The following is a 22726-nucleotide window of genomic DNA, read 5'->3' as shown; positions in this document are numbered from 1 at the left end:
CGCCCACGTCACGTTCGAATCTCCCACGTCACGTTCGAATCACCCACGTCACGCCCACGTCACGTTCGAATTACCCACGTCACGCCCACGTCACATTCGAAACTCCCACGTCACACCCACGTCACGTTCGAATCTCCCACGTTACGTTCGAATCACCCACGTCACGTCCACGTCACGTTCGAATCTCCTACGTCACACCCACGTCACGTTCGAATTACCCACGTCACAGCCACGTCACGTTCGAATCACCCACGTCACGTCCACGTCACATTCGAATCTCCCACGTCACACCCACGTCACGTTCGAAACTCCCACGTCACGCCCACGTCACGTTCGAATCTCCCACGTCACACCCACGTCACGTTCGAAACTCCCACGTCACACCCACGTCACGTTCGAATCTCCAACGTCACACCCACGTCACGTTCGAATCTCCCACGTCACACCCAGGTCACGTTCGAAACTCCCACGTCACACCCACGTCACGTTCGAATTACCCACGTCACGCCCACGTCACATTCGAATCTCCCACGTCACACCCACGTCACGTTCGAATCTCCCACGTCACGTTCGAATCACCCACGTCACGCCCACGTCACGTTCGAATCTCCCACGTCACACCCACCTCACGTTCGAAACACCCACGTCACACCCACGCCACGTTCGAATCTCCCACGTCACACCCACGTCACGTTCGAATCTCCCACGTCACGTTCGAATCACCCACGTCACGCCCACGTCACGTTCGAATTACCCACGTCACGCCCACGTCACATTCGAAACTCCCACGTCACACCCACGTCACGTTCGAATCTCCCACGTTACGTTCGAATCACCCACGTCACGTCCACGTCACGTTCGAATCTCCTACGTCACACCCACGTCACGTTCGAATCTCCCACGTCACAGCCACGTCACGTTCGAATCACCCACGTCACGTCCACGTCACATTCGAATCTCCCACGTCACACCCACGTCACGTTCGAATCTCCCACGTCACACCCACGTCACTTTCGAGTCTCCCACGTCACGTTCGAATCACCCACGTCACACCGACCTCGCCTTCGAAGCACATATCGAACAACCATGCTCCTCCCTTGCAACAGCCTCACACTGCTAGTGCCAAGGTGTGAGGACAGCTGGTGTAGGCTTGCGGAGGGGAGGCAAGGGAGCCGGGCACTCGTGCTGGGGGCTGTCCTAGGCATGCGGAGGCAACCTCTGCCTTCCCAGTGCTCTTGCCTCTGAGCCCTGCTTGGTGGGGGAGCCTTGAAGCTGGGTGGCACACCCTCGCCAATTTCGAACCACCCAGGTCACGTTCGAATCTCCCAGGTCACACCCACGTCACGTTCGAAACTCCCACGTCACACCCACGTGACGTTCTAATCTCCCACGTCACGTTCGAATCACCCACGTCACGCCCACGTCACGTTCGAATTACCCACGTCACGCCCACGTCACATTCGAAACTCCCACGTCACACCCACGTCACGTTCGAATCTCCCACGTTACGTTCGAATCACCCACGTCACGTCCACGTCACGTTCGAATCTCCTACGTCACACCCACGTCACGTTCGAATCTCCCACGTCACAGCCACGTCATGTTCGAATCACCCACGTCACGTCCACGTCACATTCGAATCTCCCACGTCACACCCACGTCACGTTCGAAACTCCCACGTCACGCCCACGTCACGTTCGAATCTCCCACGTCACGCCCACGTCACGTTCGAAACTCCCACGTCACACCCACGTCACGTTCTAATCTCCCACGTCACGCCCACGTCACGTTCGAATCTCCCACGTCACGTTCGAATCACCCACGTCACGCCCACGTCACGTTCGAATTACCCACGTCACGCCCACGTCACATTCGAAACTCCCACGTCACACCCACGTCACGTTCGAATCTCCCACGTTACGTTCGAATCACCCACGTCACGTCCACGTCACGTTCGAATCTCCTACGTCACACCCACGTCACGTTCGAATTACCCACGTCACAGCCACGTCACGTTCGAATCACCCACGTCACGTCCACGTCACATTCGAATCTCCCACGTCACACCCACGTCACGTTCGAAACTCCCACGTCACGCCCACGTCACGTTCGAATCTCCCACGTCACACCCACGTCACGTTCGAAACTCCCACGTCACACCCACGTCACGTTCGAATCTCCAACGTCACACCCACGTCACGTTCGAATCTCCCACGTCACACCCAGGTCACGTTCGAAACTCCCACGTCACACCCACGTCACGTTCGAATTACCCACGTCACGCCCACGTCACATTCGAATCTCCCACGTCACACCCACGTCACGTTCGAATCTCCCACGTCACGTTCGAATCACCCACGTCACGCCCACGTCACGTTCGAATCTCCCACGTCACACCCACCTCACGTTCGAAACACCCACGTCACACCCACGCCACGTTCGAATCTCCCACGTCACACCCACGTCACGTTCGAATCTCCCACGTCACGTTCGAATCACCCACGTCACGCCCACGTCACGTTCGAATTACCCACGTCACGCCCACGTCACATTCGAAACTCCCACGTCACACCCACGTCACGTTCGAATCTCCCACGTTACGTTCGAATCACCCACGTCACGTCCACGTCACGTTCGAATCTCCTACGTCACACCCACGTCACGTTCGAATCTCCCACGTCACAGCCACGTCACGTTCGAATCACCCACGTCACGTCCACGTCACATTCGAATCTCCCACGTCACACCCACGTCACGTTCGAATCTCCCACGTCACACCCACGTCACTTTCGAGTCTCCCACGTCACGTTCGAATCACCCACGTCACACCGACCTCGCCTTCGAAGCACATATCGAACAACCATGCTCCTCCCTTGCAACAGCCTCACACTGCTAGTGCCAAGGTGTGAGGACAGCTGGTGTAGGCTTGCGGAGGGGAGGCAAGGGAGCCGGGCACTCGTGGTGGGGGCTGTCCTAGGCATGCGGAGGCAACCTCTGCCTTCCCAGTGCTCTTGCCACTGAGCCCTGCTTGGTGGGGGAGCCTTGAAGCAGGGTGGCACACCCTCGCCAATTTCGAACCACCCAGGTCACGTTCGAACCTCCCACGTCACACCCACGTCACGTTCGAATCTCCCAGGTCACACCCACGTCACGTTCGAATTACACACGTCACGCCCACGTCACATTCGAATCTCCCACGTCACACCCACGTCACGTTCGAACCTCCCACGTCACGCCCACGTCACGTTCGAATCTCCCACGTCACACCCAGGTCACGTTCGAAACTCCCACGTCACACCCACGTCACGTTCTAATCTCCCACGTCACACCCAGGTCACGTTCGAAACTCCCACGTCACACCCACGTCACGTTCGAATTACCCACGTCACGCCCACGTCACATTCGAATCTCCCACGTCACACCCACGTCACGTTCGAATCTCCCACGTCACGTTCGAATCTCCCACGTCACGCCCACGTCACGTTCGAATCTCCCACGTCACACCCACCTCACGTTCGAAACACCCACGTCACGCCCACGTCACGTTCGAATCTCCCACGTCACACCCACCTCGCCTTCGAAGCACATATCGAACAACCATGCTCCTCCCTTGCAACAGCCTCACACTGCTAGTGCCAAGGTGTGAGGACAGCTGGTGTAGGCTTGCGGAGGGGAGGCAAGGGAGCCGGGCACTCGTGGTGGGGGCTGTCCTAGGCATGCGGAGGCAACCTCTGCCTTCCCAGTGCTCTTCCTCTGAGCCCTGCTTGGTGGGGGAGCCTTGAAGCTGGGTGGCACACCCTCGCCAATTTCGAACCACCCAGGTCACGTTCGAATCTCCCAGGTCACACCCACGTCACGTTCGAAACTCCCACGTCACACCCACGTCACGTTCTAATCTCCCACGTCACGCCCACGTCACGTTCGAATCTCCCACGTCACGTTCGAATCACCCACGTCACGCCCACGTCACGTTCGAATTACCCACGTCACGCCCACGTCACATTCGAAACTCCCACGTCACACCCACGTCACGTTCGAATCTCCCACGTTACGTTCGAATCACCCACGTCACGTCCACGTCACGTTCGAATCTCCTACGTCACACCCACGTCACGTTCGAATCTCCCACGTCACAGCCACGTCACGTTCGAATCACCCACGTCACGTCCACGTCACATTCGAATCTCCCACGTCACACCCACGTCACGTTCGAAACTCCCACGTCACGCCCACGTCACGTTCGAATCTCCCACGTCACACCCACGTCACGTTCGAATCACCCACGTCACACCCACGCCACGTTCGAATCTCCCACGTCACACCCACGTCACGTTCGAATCTCCCACGTCACGCCCACGTCACTTTCGAATCTCCCACGTCACGTTCGAATCACCCACGTCACACCGACCTCGCCTTCGAAGCACATATCGAACAACCATGCTCCTCCCTTGCAACAGCCTCACACTGCTAGTGCCAAGGTGTGAGGACAGCTGGTGTAGGCTTGCGGAGGGGAGGCAAGGGAGCCGGGCACTCGTGCTGGGGGCTGTCCTAGGCATGCGGAGGCAACCTCTGCCTTCCCAGTGCTCTTGCCACTGAGCCCTGCTTGGTGGGGGAGCCTTGAAGCAGGGTGGCACACCCTCGCCAATTTCGAACCACCCAGGTCACGTTCGAAACTCCCACGTCACACCCACGTCACGTTCGAATCTCCCAGGTCACACCCACGTCACGTTCGAATTACACACGTCACGCCCACGTCACATTCGAATCTCCCACGTCACACCCACGTCACGTTCGAACCTCCCACGTCACACCCACGTCACGTTCGAATGTCTCACGTCACACCCACGTCACGTTCGAATCTCCCACGTCACACCCACGTCACGTTCGAATTACCCACGTCACGCCCACGTCACATTCGAATCTCCCACGTCACGCCCACGTCACGTTCGAATCTCCCACGTCACGTTCGAATATCCTACGTCACGCCCAGGTCACGTTCGAAACACCCACGTCACACCCACGCCACGTTCGAATCTCCCACGTCACACCCACGTCACGTTCGAATTACACACGTCACGCCCACTTCACATTCGAATCTCCCACGTCACACCCACGTCACGTTCGAATCTCCCACGTAACACCCACGTCACGTTCGAATCTCCCACGTCACGCCCACGTCACGTTCGAATCTCCCACGTCACGTTCGAATCACCCACGTCACATCCACGTCACGTTCGAATCACCCACGTCACGTCCACGTCACATTCGAATCTCCCACGTCACACCCACGTCACGATCGAAACTCCCACGTCACGCCCACGTCACGTTCGAATCTCCCACGTCACACCCACGTCACGTTCGAATCACCCACGTCACACCCACGCCACGTTCGAATCTCCCACGTCACACCCACGTCACGTTCGAATCTCCCACGTCACACCCACGTCACTTTCGAATCTCCCACGTCACGTTCGAATCACCCACGTCACACCGACCTCGCCTTCGAAGCACATATCGAACAACCATGCTCCTCCCTTGCAACAGCCTCACACTGCTAGTGCCAAGGTGTGAGGACAGCTGGTGTAGGCTTGCGGAGGGGAGGCAAGGGAGCCGGGCACTCGTGCTGGGGGCTGTCCTAGGCATGCGGAGGCAACCTCTGCCTTCCCAGTGCTCTTGCCACTGAGCCCTGCTTGGTGGGGGAGCCTTGAAGCAGGGTGGCACACCCTCGCCAATTTCGAACCACCCAGGTCACGTTCGAACCTCCCACGTCACACCCACGTCACGTTCGAATCTCCCAGGTCACACCCACGTCACGTTCGAATTACACACGTCACGCCCACGTCACATTCGAATCTCCCACGTCACACCCACGTCACGTTCGAACCTCCCACGTCACACCCACGTCACGTTCGAATCTCCCACGTCACACCCAGGTCACGTTCGAAACTCCCACGTCAAACCCACGTCACGTTCTAATCTCCCACGTCACACCCAGGTCACGTTCGAAACTCCCACGTCACACCCACGTCACGTTCGAATTACCCACGTCACGCCCACGTCACATTCGAATCTCCCACGTCACACCCACGTCACGTTCGAATCTCCCACGTCACGTTCGAATCTCCCACGTCACGCCCACGTCACGTTCGAATCTCCCACGTCACACCCACCTCACGTTCGAAACACCCACGTCACACCCACGCCACGTTCGAATCTCCCACGTCACACCCACGTCACGTTCGAATCTCCCACGTCACGTTCGAATCACCCACGTCACGCCCACGTCACTTTCGAATCTCCCACGTCACACCCACCTCGCCTTCGAAGCACATATCGAACAACCATGCTCCTCCCTTGCAACAGCCTCACAGTGCTAGTGCCAAGGTGTGAGGACAGCTGGTGTAGGCTTGCGGAGGGGAGGCAAGGGAGCCGGGCACTCGTGCTGGGGGCTGTCCTAGGCATGCGGAGGCAACCTCTGCCTTCCCAGTGCTCTTCCTCTGAGCCCTGCTTGGTGGGGGAGCCTTGAAGCTGGGTGGCACACCCTCGCCAATTTCGAACCACCCAGGTCACGTTCGAATCTCCCAGGTCACACCCACGTCACGTTCGAAACTCCCACGTCACACCCACGTCACGTTCTAATCTCCCACGTCACGCCCACGTCACGTTCGAATCTCCCACGTCACGTTCGAATCACCCACGTCACGCCCACGTCACGTTCGAATTACCCACGTCACGCCCACGTCACATTCGAAACTCCCACGTCACACCCACGTCACGTTCGAATCTCCCACGTTACGTTCGAATCACCCACGTCACGCCCACGTCACGTTCGAATCTCCTACGTCACACCCACGTCACTTTCGAATCTCCCACGTCACAGCCACGTCACGTTCGAATCACCCACGTCACGTCCACGTCACATTCGAATCTCCCACGTCACACCCACGTCACGTTCGAAACTCCCACGTCACGCCCACGTCACGTTCGAATCTCCCACGTCACACCCACGTCACGTTCGAATCACCCACGTCACACCCACGCCACGTTCGAATCTCCCACGTCACACCCACGTCACGTTCGAATCTCCCACGTCACACCCACGTCACTTTCGAATCTCCCACGTCACGTTCGAATCACCCACGTCACACCGACCTCGCCTTCGAAGCACATATCGAACAACCATGCTCCTCCCTTGCAACAGCCTCACACTGCTAGTGCCAAGGTGTGAGGACAGCTGGTGTAGGCTTGCGGAGGGGAGGCAAGGGAGCCGGGCACTCGTGCTGGGGGCTGTCCTAGGCATGCGGAGGCAACCTCTGCCTTCCCAGTGCTCTTGCCACTGAGCCCTGCTTGGTGGGGGAGCCTTGAAGCAGGGTGGCACACCCTCGCCAATTTCGAACCACCCAGGTCACGTTCGAACCTCCCACGTCACACCCACGTCACGTTCGAATCTCCCAGGTCACACCCACGTCACGTTCGAATTACACACGTCACGCCCACGTCACATTCGAATCTCCCACGTCACACCCACGTCACGTTCGAATCTGCCACGTCACACCCACGTCACGTTCGAATTTCCCACGTCACACCCACGTCACGTTCGAATTACCCACGTCACGCCCACGTCACATTCGAATCTCCCACGTCACGCCCACGTCACGTTCGAATCTCCCACGTCACGTTCGAATATCCTACGTCACGCCCAGGTCACGTTCGAAACACCCACGTCACACCCACGCCACGTTCGAATCTCCCACGTCACACCCACGTCACGTTCGAATCTCCCACGTCACACCCACGTCACGTTCGAATTACACACGTCACGCCCACTTCACATTCGAATCTCCCACGTCACACCCACGTCACGTTCGAATCTCCCACGTAACACCCACGTCACGTTCGAATCTACCACGTCACGCCCACGTCACGTTCGAATCTCCCACGTAACACCCACGTCACATTCGAATCTCCCACGTCACGCTCACGTCACGTTCGAATCTCCCACGTCACACCCACGTCACGTTCGAATCTCCCACGTCACGTTCGAAACACCCACGTCACACCCACGCCATGTTCGAAACTCCCACGTCACACCCACGTCACGTTCGAATCTCCCACGTCACACCCACCTCACGTTCGAATCTCCCACGTCACGTTCGAATTACCCACGTCACGTCCACGTCACGTTCGAATCTCCTACGTCACACCCAAGTAACTTTCGAATCTCCCACGTCACAGCCACGTCACGTTCGAATTACACACGTCACGCCCACGTCACATTCGAATTACCCACGTCACGCCCACGTCACATTCGAATCTCCCACGTCACAGCCACGTCACGTTCGAATCTCCCACGTCACGCCCACGTCACGTTCGAATCTCCCACGTCACACCCAGGTCACGTTCGAAACTCCCACGTCACACCCACGTCACGTTCTAATCTCCCACGTCACACCCAGGTCACGTTCGAAACTCCCACGTCACACCCACGTCACGTTCGAATTACCCACGTCACGCCCACGTCACATTCGAATCTCCCACGTCACACCCACGTCACGTTCGAATCTCCCACGTCACGTTCGAATCACCCACGTCACGCCCACGTCACGTTCGAATCTCCCACGTCACACCCACCTCACGTTCGAAACACCCACGTCACACCCACGCCACGTTCGAATCTCCCACGTCACACCCACGTCACGTTCGAATCTCCCACGTCACGTTCGAATCACCCACGTCACGCCCACGTCACGTTCGAATTACCCACGTCACGCCCACGTCACATTCGAATCTCCCACGTCACACCCACGTCACTTTCGAGTCTCCCACGTCACGTTCGAATCACCCACGTCACACCGACCTCGCCTTCGAAGCACATATCGAACAACCATGCTCCTCCCTTGCAACAGCCTCACACTGCTAGTGCCAAGGTGTGAGGACAGCTGGTGTAGGCTTGCGGAGGGGAGGCAAGGGAGCCGGGCACTCGTGCTGGGGGCTGTCCTAGGCATGCGGAGGCAACCTCTGCCTTCCCAGTGCTCTTGCCACTGAGCCCTGCTTGGTGGGGGAGCCTTGAAGCAGGGTGGCACACCCTCGCCAATTTCGAACCACCCAGGTCACGTTCGAACCTCCCACGTCACACCCACGTCACGTTCGAATCTCCCAGGTCACACCCACGTCACGTTCGAATTACACACGTCACGCCCACGTCACATTCGAATCTCCCACGTCACACCCACGTCACGTTCGAACCTCCCACGTCACGCCCACGTCACGTTCGAATCTCCCACGTCACACCCAGGTCACGTTCGAAACTCCCACGTCAAACCCACGTCACGTACTAATCTCCCACGTCACACCCAGGTCACGTTCGAAACTCCCACGTCACACCCACGTCACGTTCGAATTACCCACGTCACGCCCACGTCACATTCGAATCTCCCACGTCACACCCACGTCACGTTCGAATCTCCCACGTCACGTTCGAATCTCCCACGTCACGCCCACGTCACGTTCGAATCTCCCACGTCACACCCACCTCACGTTCGAAACACCCACGTCACACCCACGCCACGTTCGAATCTCCCACGTCACACCCACGTCACGTTCGAATCTCCCACGTCACGTTCGAATCACCCACGTCACGCCCACGTCACTTTCGAATCTCCCACGTCACACCCACCTCGCCTTCGAAGCACATATCGAACAACCATGCTCCTCCCTTGCAACAGCCTCACACTGCTAGTGCCAAGGTGTGAGGACAGCTGGTGTAGGCTTGCGGAGGGGAGGCAAGGGAGCCGGGCACTCGTGGTGGGGGCTGTCCTAGGCATGCGGAGGCAACCTCTGCCTTCCCAGTGCTCTTCCTCTGAGCCCTGCTTGGTGGGGGAGCCTTGAAGCTGGGTGGCACACCCTCGCCAATTTCGAACCACCCAGGTCACGTTCGAATCTCCCAGGTCACACCCACGTCACGTTCGAAACTCCCACGTCACACCCACGTCACGTTCTAATCTCCCACGTCACGCCCACGTCACGTTCGAATCTCCCACGTCACGTTCGAATCACCCACGTCACGCCCACGTCACGTTCGAATTACCCACGTCACGCCCACGTCACATTCGAAACTCCCACGTCACACCCACGTCACGTTCGAATCTCCCACGTTACGTTCGAATCACCCACGTCACGTCCACGTCACGTTCGAATCTCCCACGTCACACCCACGTCACGTTCGAATCTCCCACGTCACACCCACGTCACTTTCGAATCTCCCACGTCACGTTCGAATCACCCACGTCACACCGACCTCGCCTTCGAAGCACATATCGAACAACCATGCTCCTCCCTTGCAACAGCCTCACACTGCTAGTGCCAAGGTGTGAGGACAGCTGGTGTAGGCTTGCGGAGGGGAGGCAAGGGAGCCGGGCACTCGTGCTGGGAGCTGTCCTAGGCATGCGGAGGCAACCTCTGCCTTCCCAGTGCTCTTGCCTCTGAGCCCTGCTTGGTGGGGGAGCCTTGAAGCAGGGTGGCACACCCTCGCCAATTTCGAACCACCCAGGTCACGTTCGAACCTCCCACGTCACACCCACGTCACGTTCGAATCTCCCAGGTCACACCCACGTCACGTTCGAATTACACACGTCACGCCCACGTCACATTCGAATCTCCCACGTCACACCCACGTCACGTTCGAATCTGCCACGTCACACCCACGTCACGTTCGAATCTCCCACGTCACACCCACGTCACGTTCGAATTACCCACGTCACGCCCACGTCACATTCGAATCTCCCACGTCACGCCCACGTCACGTTCGAATCTCCCACGTCACGTTCGAATATCCTACGTCACGCCCAGGTCACGTTCGAAACACCCACGTCACACCCACGCCACGTTCGAATCTCCCACGTCACACCCACGTCACGTTCGAATCTCCCACGTCACACCCACGTCACGTTCGAATTACACACGTCACGCCCACTTCACATTCGAATCTCCCACGTCACACCCACGTCACGTTCGAATCTCCCACGTAACACCCACGTCACGTTCGAATCTCCCACGTCACGCCCACGTCACGTTCGAATCTCCCACGTCACGTTCGAATCACCCACGTCACATCCACGTCACGTTCGAATCTCCCACGTCACACCCACCTCACGTTCGAAACACCCACATCACACCCACGCCACGTTCGAAACTCCCACGTCACACCCACGTCACGTTCGAATCTCCCACGTCACACCCACGTCACGTTCGAATTACCCACGTCACGCCCACGTCACATTCGAATCTCCCACGTCACACCCACGTCACGTTCGAATCTCCCACGTTACGTTCGAATCACCCACGTCACGTCCACGTCACGTTCGAATCTCCTACGTCACACCGACGTCACGTTCGAATCTCCCACGTCACAGCCACGTCACGTTCGAATTACCCACGTCACGCCCACGTCACATTCGAATCTCCCACGTCACACCCACGTCACGTTCGAATCTCCCACGTCACGTTCGAATCACCCACGTCACGCCCACGTCACGTTCGAATCTCCCACGTCACGCTCACGTCACGTTCGTAACACCCACGTCACACCCACGCCACGTTCGAATCTCCCACGTCACACCCACGTCACGTTCGAATCTCCCACGTCACACCCACGTCACTTTCGAATCTCCCACCTCACACCCACCTCGCCTTCGAAGCACATATCGAACAACCATGCTCCTCCCTTGCAACAGCCTCACACTGCTAGTGCCAAGGTGTGAGGACAGCTGGTGTAGGCTTGCGGAGGGGAGGCAAGGGAGCCGGGCACTCGTGCTGGGGGCTGTCCTAGGCATGCGGAGGCAACCTCTGCCTTCCCAGTGCTCTTCCTCTGAGCCCTGCTTGGTGGGGGAGCCTTGAAGCAGGGTGGCACACCCTCGCCAATTTCGAACCACCCAGGTCACGTTCGAATCTCCCAGGACACACCCACGTCACGTTCGAATCTCCCACGTCACACCCACGTCACGTTCGAATTACCCACGTCACGCCCACGTCACATTCGAATCTCCCACGTCACACCCACGTCACGTTCGAATCTCCCACGTTACGTTCGAATCACCCACGTCACGTCCACGTCACGTTCGAATCTCCTACGTCACACCCACGTCACGTTCGAATCTCCCACGTCACAGCCACGTCACGTTCGAATTACCCACGTCACGCCCACGTCACATTCGAATCTCCCACGTCACACCCACGTCACGTTCGAATCTCCCACGTCACGTTTGAATCACCCACGTCACACCCAGGTCACGTTCGAATCTCCCACGTCACACCCACGTCACGTTCGAAACTCCCACGTCACACCCACGTCACGTTCGAATCTCCCACGTCACACCCACGTCACTTTCGAATCTCCCACGTCACGCCCACGTCACGTTCGAATCTCCCACGTCACGCCCACCTCACGTTCGAATTACCCACGTCACACCCACGTCACGTTCGAATCTCCCACGTCACACCCAGGTCACGTTCGAATCTCCCAGTTCACACCCACGTCACGTTCGAATTATGCACGTGACGCCAGCGTCACATTCGAATCTCCCACGTCACGCCCACGTCACGTTCGAATCTCCCACGTCACACCCACGTCACGTTCGACTCTCCCACGTCACGTTCGAATCACCCACGTCACGCCCACGTCACGTTCGAATCTCCCACGTCACACCCACCTCACGTTCGAAACACCCACGTCACACCCACGTCACGTTCGAAACTCCCACGTCACGTTCGAATCACCCACGTCACACCCACGTCACGTTCGAATCTCCCACGTCACACCCACGTCACTTTCGAATCTCCCACGTCACGTTCGAATTACCCACGTCACGTCCACGTCACGTTCGAATCTCCTACGTCACACCCAAGTAACTTTCGAATCTCCCACGTCATAGCCACGTCACGTTCGAATTACACACGTCACGCCCACGTCACATTCGAATTACCCACGTCACGCCCACGTCACATTCGAATCTCCTACGTCACACCCAAGTAACGTTCGAATCTCCCACGTCACAGCCACGTCACGTTCGAATCTCCCACGTCACGCCCACGTCACGTTCGAATCTCCCACGTCACACCCAGGTCACGTTCGAAACTCCCACGTCACACCCACGTCACGTTCTTATCTCCCACGTCACACCCAGGTCACGTTCGAAACTCCCACGTCACACCCACGTCACGTTCGAATTACCCACGTCACGCCCACGTCACATTCGAATCTCCCACGTCACACCCACGTCACGTTCGAATCTCCCACGTCACGTTCGAATCACCCACGTCACGCCCACGTCACGTTCGAATCTCCCACGTCACACCCACCTCACGTTCGAAACACCCACGTCACACCCACGCCACGTTCGAATCTCCCACGTCACACCCACGTCACGTTCGAATCTCCCACGTCACGTTCGAATCACCCACGTCACGCCCACGTCACTTTCGAATCTCCCACGTCACACCCACCTCGCCTTCGAAGCACATATCGAACAACCATGCTCCTCCCTTGCAACAGCCTCACACTGCTAGTGCCAAGGTGTGAGGACAGCTGGTGTAGGCTTGCGGAGGGGAGGCAAGGGAGCCGGGCACTCGTGGTGGGGGCTGTCCTAGGCATGCGGAGGCAACCTCTGCCTTCCCAGTGCTCTTCCTCTGAGCCCTGCTTGGTGGGGGAGCCTTGAAGCTGGGTGGCACACCCTCGCCAATTTCGAACCACCCAGGTCACGTTCGAATCTCCCAGGTCACACCCACGTCACGTTCGAAACTCCCACGTCACACCCACGTCACGTTCGAATCTCCCACGTCACGCCCACGTCACGTTCGAATCTCCCACGTCACGTTCGAATCACCCACGTCACGCCCACGTCACGTTCGAATTACCCACGTCACGCCCACGTCACATTCGAAACTCCCACGTCACACCCACGTCACGTTCGAATCTCCCACGTTACGTTCGAATCACCCACGTCACGTCCACGTCACGTTCGAATCTCCTACGTCACACCCACGTCACGTTCGAATCTCCCACGTCACAGCCACGTCACGATCGAATCACCCACGTCACGTCCACGTCACATTCGAATCTCCCACGTCACACCCACGTCACGTTCGAATCTCCCACGTCACACCCACGTCACTTTCGAGTCTCCCACGTCACGTTCGAATCACCCACGTCACACCGACCTCGCCTTCGAAGCACATATCGAACAACCATGCTCCTCCCTTGCAACAGCCTCACACTGCTAGTGCCAAGGTGTGAGGACAGCTGGTGTAGGCTTGCGGAGGGGAGGCAAGGGAGCCGGGCACTCGTGCTGGGGGCTGTCCTAGGCATGCGGAGGCAACCTCTGCCTTCCCAGTGCTCTTGCCACTGAGCCCTGCTTGGTGGGGGAGCCTTGAAGCAGGGTGGCACACCCCCGCCAATTTCGAACCACCCAGGTCACGTTCGAACCTCCCACGTCACACCCACGTCACGTTCGAATCTCCCAGGTCACACCCACCTCACGTTCGAATTACACACGTCACGCCCACGTCACGTTCGAATCTCCCACGTCACACCCACCTCACGTTCGAAACACCCACGTCACACCCACGCCACGTTCGAAACTCCCACGTCACACCCACGTCACGTTCGAATCTCCCACGTCACACCCACGTCACGTTCGAAACTCCCACGTCACACCCACGTCACGTTCGAATTACCCACGTCACGCCCACGTCACATTCGAATCTCCCACGTCACACCCACGTCACGTTCGAATTACACACGTCACACCCAGGTCACGTTCGAATCTCCCACGTCACACCCACGTCACGTTCGAAACTCCCACGTCACACCCACGTCACGTTCGAATCTCCCACGTCACACCCACGTCACGTTCGAATTACACACGTCACGCCCACTTCACATTCGAATCTCCCACGTCACACCCACGTCACGTTCGAATCTCCCACGTAACACCCACGTCACGTTCGAATCTCCCACGTCACGCCCACGTCACGTTCGAATCTCCCACGTCACGTTCGAATCACCCACGTCACATCCACGTCACGTTCGAAACACCAACGTCACGTTCGAATCTCCCACGTCACACCCACGTCACATTCGAATTTCCCACGTCACACCCACGTCACGTTCGAAACTCCCACGTCACACCCACGTCACGTTCGAATCTGCCACGTCACACCCACGTCACGTTCGAATTACCCACGTCACGCCCACGTCACGTTCGAATCTCCCACGTCACGCCCACGTCACGTTCGAATCTCCCACGTCACACCCACGTCACGTTCGAATTACACACGTCACGCCCACGTCACATTCGAATCTCCCACGTCACACCCACGTCACGTTCGAATCTCCCACGTCACGTTCGAATCACCCACGTCACGCCCACGTCACGTTCGAATCTCCCACGTCACACCCACCTCACGTTCGAAACACCCACGTCACACCCACGCCACGTTCGAATCTCCCACGTCACACCCACGTCACGTTCGAATCTCCCACGTCACGTTCGAACCACCCACGTCACGCCCACGTCACTTTCGAATCTCCCACGTCACACCCACCTCGCCTTCGAAGCACATATCGAACAACCATGCTCCTCCCTTGCAACAGCCTCACAGTGCTAGTGCCAAGGTGTGAGGACAGCTGGTGTAGGCTTGCGGAGGGGAGGCAAGGGAGCCGGGCACTCGTGCTGGGGGCTGTCCTAGGCATGCGGAGGCAACCTCTGCCTTCCCAGTGCTCTTCCTCTGAGCCCTGCTTGGTGGGGGAGCCTTGAAGCTGGGTGGCACACCCTCGCCAATTTCGAACCACCCAGGTCACGTTCGAATCTCCCAGGTCACACCCACGTCACGTTCGAATCTCCCAGGTCACACCCACGTCACGTTCGAATCTCCCACGTCACGTTCGAATCACCCACGTCACGCCCACGTCACGTTCGAATTACCCACGTCACGCCCACGTCACATTCGAAACTCCCACGTCACACCCACGTCACGTTCGAATCTCCCACGTTACGTTCGAATCACCCACGTCACGTCCACGTCACGTTCGAATCTCCTACGTCACACCCACGTCACGTTCGAATCTCCCACGTCACAGCCACGTCACGTTCGAATCACCCACGTCACGTCCACGTCACATTCGAATCTCCCACGTCACACCCACGTCACGTTCGAATCTGCCACGTCACACCCACGTCACTTTCGAGTCTCCCACGTCACGTTCGAATCACCCACGTCACACCGACCTCGCCTTCGAAGCACATATCGAACAACCATGCTCCTCCCTTGCAACAGCCTCACACTGCTAGTGCCAAGGTGTGAGGACAGCTGGTGTAGGCTTGCGGAGGGGAGGCAAGGGAGCCGGGCACTCGTGCTGGGGGCTGTCCTAGGCATGCGGAGGCAACCTCTGCCTTCCCAGTGCTCTTGCCACTGAGCCCTGCTTGGTGGGGGAGCCTTGAAGCAGGGTGGCACACCCTCGCCAATTTCGAACCCCCCAGGTCACGTTCGAACCTCCCACGTCACACCCACGTCACGTTCGAATCTCCCAGGTCACACCCACCTCACGTTCGAATTACACACGTCACGCCCACGTCACGTTCGAATCTCCCACGTCACACCCACCTCACGTTCGAAACACCCACGTCACACCCACGCCACGTTCGAAACTCCCACGTCACACCCACGTCACGTTCGAATCTCCCACGTCACACCCACGTCACGTTCGAATCTCCCACGTCACACCCACGTCACGTTCGAAACTCCCACGTCACACCCACGTCACGTTCGAATCTCCCACGTCACACCCACGTCACGTTCGAATTACACACGTCACGCCCACTTCACATTCGAATCTCCCACGTCACACCCACGTCACGTTCGAATCTCCCACGTAACACCCACGTCACGTTCGAATCTCCCACGTCACGCCCACGTCACGTTCGAATCTCCCACGTCACGTTCGAATCACCCACGTCACATCCACGTCACGTTCGAAACACCAACGTCACGTTCGAATCTCCCACGTCACACCCACGTCACATTCGAATTTCCCACGTCACACCCACGTCACGTTCGAAACTCCCACGTCACACCCACGTCACTTTCGAATCTGCCACGTCACACCCACGTCACGTTCGAATTACCCACGTCACGCCCACGTCACGTTCGAATCTCCCACGTCACGCCCACGTCACGTTCGAATCTCCCACGTCACACCCACGTCACGTTCGAATTACACACGTCACGCCCACGTCACATTCGAATCTCCCACGTCACACCCACGTCACGTTCGAAACTCCCACGTCACACCCACGTCACGTTCTAATCTCCCACGTCACACCCAGGTCACGTTCGAAACTCCCACGTCACACCCACGTCATGTTCGAATCTCCCACGTCACGTTCGAATCACCCACGTCACGCCCACGTCACGTTCGAATCTCCCACGTCACACCCACCTCACGTTCGAAACACCCACGTCTCACCCACGCCACGTTCGAATCTCCCACGTCACACCCACGTCACGTTCGAATCTCCCACGTCACGTTCGAATTACCCACGTCACGCCCACGTCACATTCGAATCTCCCACGTCACACCCACGTCACGTTCGAATCTCCCACGTCACGTTCGAATCACCCACGTCACGCCCACGTCACGTTCGAATCTCCCACGTCACACCCACGTCACGTTCGAATCTCCCACGTCACGTTCGAACCACCCACGTCACGCCCACGTCACTTTCGAATCTCCCACGTCACACCCACCTCGCCTTCGAAGCACATATCGAACAACCATGCTCCTCCCTTGCAACAGCCTCACAGTGCTAGTGCCAAGGTGTGAGGACAGCTGGTGTAGGCTTGCGGAGGGGAGGCAAGGGAGCCGGGCACTCGTGCTGGGGGCTGTCCTAGGCATGCGGAGGCAACCTCTGCCTTCCCAGTGCTCTTCCTCTGAGCCCTGCTTGGTGGGGGAGCCTTGAAGCTGGGTGGCACACCCTCGCCAATTTCGAACCACCCAGGTCACGTTCGAATCTCCCAGGTCACACCCACGTCACGTTCGAATCTCCCAGGTCACACCCACGTCACGTTCGAATCTCCCACGTCACGTTCGAATCACCCACGTCACGCCCACGTCACGTTCGAATTACCCACGTCACGCCCACGTCACATTCGAAACTCCCACGTCACACCCACGTCACGTTCGAATCTCCCACGTTACGTTCGAATCACCCACGTCACGTCCACGTCACGTTCGAATCTCCTACGTCACACCCACGTCACGTTCGAATCTCCCACGTCACAGCCACGTCACGTTCGAATCACCCACGTCACGTCCACGTCACATTCGAATCTCCCACGTCACACCCACGTCACGTTCGAATCTGCCACGTCACACCCACGTCACTTTCGAGTCTCCCACGTCACGTTCGAATCACCCACGTCACACCGACCTCGCCTTCGAAGCACATATCGAACAACCATGCTCCTCCCTTGCAACAGCCTCACACTGCTAGTGCCAAGGTGTGAGGACAGCTGGTGTAGGCTTGCGGAGGGGAGGCAAGGGAGCCGGGCACTCGTGCTGGGGGCTGTCCTAGGCATGCGGAGGCAACCTCTGCCTTCCCAGTGCTCTTGCCACTGAGCCCTGCTTGGTGGGGGAGCCTTGAAGCAGGGTGGCACACCCTCGCCAATTTCGAACCCCCCAGGTCACGTTCGAACCTCCCACGTCACACCCACGTCACGTTCGAATCTCCCAGGTCACACCCACCTCACGTTCGAATTACACACGTCACGCCCACGTCACGTTCGAATCTCCCACGTCACACCCACGTCACGTTCGAATCTCCCACGTCACGTTCGAACCACCCACGTCACGCCCACGTCACTTTCGAATCTCCCACGTCACACCCACCTCGCCTTCGAAGCACATATCGAACAACCATGCTCCTCCCTTGCAACAGCCTCACAGTGCTAGTGCCAAGGTGTGAGGACAGCTGGTGTAGGCTTGCGGAGGGGAGGCAAGGGAGCCGGGCACTCGTGCTGGGGGCTGTCCTAGGCATGCGGAGGCAACCTCTGCCTTCCCAGTGCTCTTCCTCTGAGCCCTGCTTGGTGGGGGAGCCTTGAAGCTGGGTGGCACACCCTCGCCAATTTCGAACCACCCAGGTCACGTTCGAATCTCCCAGGTCACACCCACGTCACGTTCGAATCTCCCAGGTCACACCCACGTCACGTTCGAATCTCCCACGTCACGTTCGAATCACCCACGTCACGCCCACGTCACGTTCGAATTACCCACGTCACGCCCACGTCACATTCGAAACTCCCACGTCACACCCACGTCACGTTCGAATCTCCCACGTTACGTTCGAATCACCCACGTCACGTCCACGTCACGTTCGAATCTCCTACGTCACACCCACGTCACGTTCGAATCTCCCACGTCACAGCCACGTCACGTTCGAATCACCCACGTCACGTCCACGTCACATTCGAATCTCCCACGTCACACCCACGTCACGTTCGAATCTGCCACGTCACACCCACGTCACTTTCGAGTCTCCCACGTCACGTTCGAATCACCCACGTCACACCGACCTCGCCTTCGAAGCACATATCGAACAACCATGCTCCTCCCTTGCAACAGCCTCACACTGCTAGTGCCAAGGTGTGAGGACAGCTGGTGTAGGCTTGCGGAGGGGAGGCAAGGGAGCCGGGCACTCGTGCTGGGGGCTGTCCTAGGCATGCGGAGGCAACCTCTGCCTTCCCAGTGCTCTTGCCACTGAGCCCTGCTTGGTGGGGGAGCCTTGAAGCAGGGTGGCACACCCTCGCCAATTTCGAACCCCCCAGGTCACGTTCGAACCTCCCACGTCACACCCACGTCACGTTCGAATCTCCCAGGTCACACCCACCTCACGTTCGAATTACACACGTCACGCCCACGTCACGTTCGAATCTCCCACGTCACACCCACCTCACGTTCGAAACACCCACGTCACACCCACGCCACGTTCGAAACTCCCACGTCACACCCACGTCACGTTCGAATCTCCCACGTCACACCCACGTCACGTTCGAATCTCCCACGTCACACCCACGTCACGTTCGAAACTCCCACGTCACACCCACGTCACGTTCGAATCTCCCACGTCACACCCACGTCACGTTCGAATTACACACGTCACGCCCACTTCACATTCGAATCTCCCACGTCACACCCACGTCACGTTCGAATCTCCCACGTAACACCCACGTCACGTTCGAATCTCCCACGTCACGCCCACGTCACGTTCGAATCTCCCACGTCACGTTCGAATCACCCACGTCACATCCACGTCACGTTCGAAACACCAACGTCACGTTCGAATCTCCCACGTCACACCCACGTCACATTCGAATTTCCCACGTCACACCCACGTCACGTTCGAAACTCCCACGTCACACCCACGTCACTTTCGAATCTGCCACGTCACACCCACGTCACGTTCGAATTACCCACGTCACGCCCACGTCACGTTCGAATCTCCCACGTCACGCCCACGTCACGTTCGAATCTCCCACGTCACACCCACGTCACGTTCGAATTACACACGTCACGCCCACGTCACATTCGAATCTCCCACGTCACACCCACGTCACGTTCGAAACTCCCACGTCACACCCACGTCACGTTCTAATCTCCCACGTCACACCCAGGTCACGTTCGAAACTCCCACGTCACACCCACGTCATGTTCGAATCTCCCACGTCACGTTCGAATCACCCACGTCACGCCCACGTCACGTTCGAATCTCCCACGTCACACCCACCTCACGTTCGAAACACCCACGTCTCACCCACGCCACGTTCGAATCTCCCACGTCACACCCACGTCACGTTCGAATCTCCCACGTCACGTTCGAATTACCCACGTCACGCCCACGTCACATTCGAATCTCCCACGTCACACCCACGTCACGTTCGAATCTCCCACGTCACGTTCGAATCACCCACGTCACGCCCACGTCACGTTCGAATCTCCCACGTCACACCCACCTCACGTTCGAAACACCCACGTCACACCCACGCCACGTTCGAATCTCCCACGTCACACCCACGTCACGTTCGAATCTCCCACGTCACGTTCGAACCACCCACGTCACGCCCACGTCACTTTCGAATCTCCCACGTCACACCCACCTCGCCTTCGAAGCACATATCGAACAACCATGCTCCTGCCTTGCAACAGCCTCACACTGCTAGTGCCAAGGTGTGAGGACAGCTGGTGTAGGCTTGCGGAGGGGAGGCAAGGGAGCCGGGCACTCGTGCTGGGGGCTGTCCTAGGCATGCGGAGGCAACCTCTGCCTTCCCAGTGCTCTTCCTCTGAGCCCTGCTTGGTGGGGGAGCCTTGAAGCTGGGTGGCACACCCTCGCCAATTTCGAACCACCCAGGTCACGTTCGAATCTCCCAGGTCACACCCACGTCACGTTCGAAACTCCCACGTCACACCCACGTCACGTTCTAATCTCCCACGTCACGCCCACGTCACGTTCGAACCTCCCACGTCACGCTCACGTCACGTTCGAATCTCCCACGTCACACCCACGTCACGTTCGAATCTCCCACGTCACGTTCGAATCACCCACGTCACGCCCACCTCACGTTCGAATCTCCCACGTCACACCCACCTCACGTTCGAAACACCCACGTCACACCCACGCCACGTTCGAAACTCCCACGTCACACCCACGTCACGTTCGAATCTCCCACGTCACACCCAGGTCACGTTCTAATCTTCCACGTCACACCCACGTCACGTTCGAATTACCCACGTCACGCCCACGTCACATTCGAATCTCCCACGTCACACCCACGTCACGTTCGAATCTCCCAGGTCACGTTCGAATCACCCACGTCACGTCCACGTCACGTTCGAATCTCCCACGTCACACCCACGTCACGTTCGAATTACACACGTCACGCCCACGTCACATTCGAATCTCCCACGTCACACCCACCTCACGTTCGAAACTCCCACGTTACACCCACGTCACGTTCGAATCTCCCACGTCACACCCACGTCACGTTCGAAACTCCCACGTCACACCCACGTCACGTTCTAATCTCCCACGTCACGCCCACGTCACGTTCGAACCTCCCACGTCACGCTCACGTCACGTTCGAATCTCCCACGTCACACCCACGTCACGTTCGAATCTCCCACGTCACGTTCGAATCACCCACGTCACGCCCTCGTCACGTTCGAATCTCCCACGTCACACCCACCTCACGTTGCGAAACAACCACGTCACACACACGCCACGTTCGAAACTCCCACGTCACACCCACGTCACGTTCGAATCTCCCACGTCACACCCACGTCACGTTCGAATCTCCCACGTCACACCCACGTCACGTTCGAATCTCCCACGTCACACCCACGTCACGCCCACGTCACGTTCGAATCTCCCACGTCACACCCACCTCACGTTCGAAACACCCACATCACACCCACGCCACGTTCGAAACTCCCACGTCACACCCACGTCACGTTCGAATCTCCCACGTCACACCCACGTCACGTTCGAATCTCCCACGTCACACCCACGTCACGTTCGAATTACACACGCCCCCCCCCACGTCACATTCGAATCTCCCACGTCACACCCACGTCACGTTCGAATCTCCCACGTTACGCTCGAATCACCCACGTCACGTC

This window comes from Apteryx mantelli, chromosome 8 (assembly GCF_036417845.1).
Source record: "Apteryx mantelli isolate bAptMan1 chromosome 8, bAptMan1.hap1, whole genome shotgun sequence".
Lineage (NCBI taxonomy): Eukaryota > Metazoa > Chordata > Aves > Apterygiformes > Apterygidae > Apteryx > Apteryx mantelli.
Note: the sequence above shows the minus strand (reverse complement) of the source record.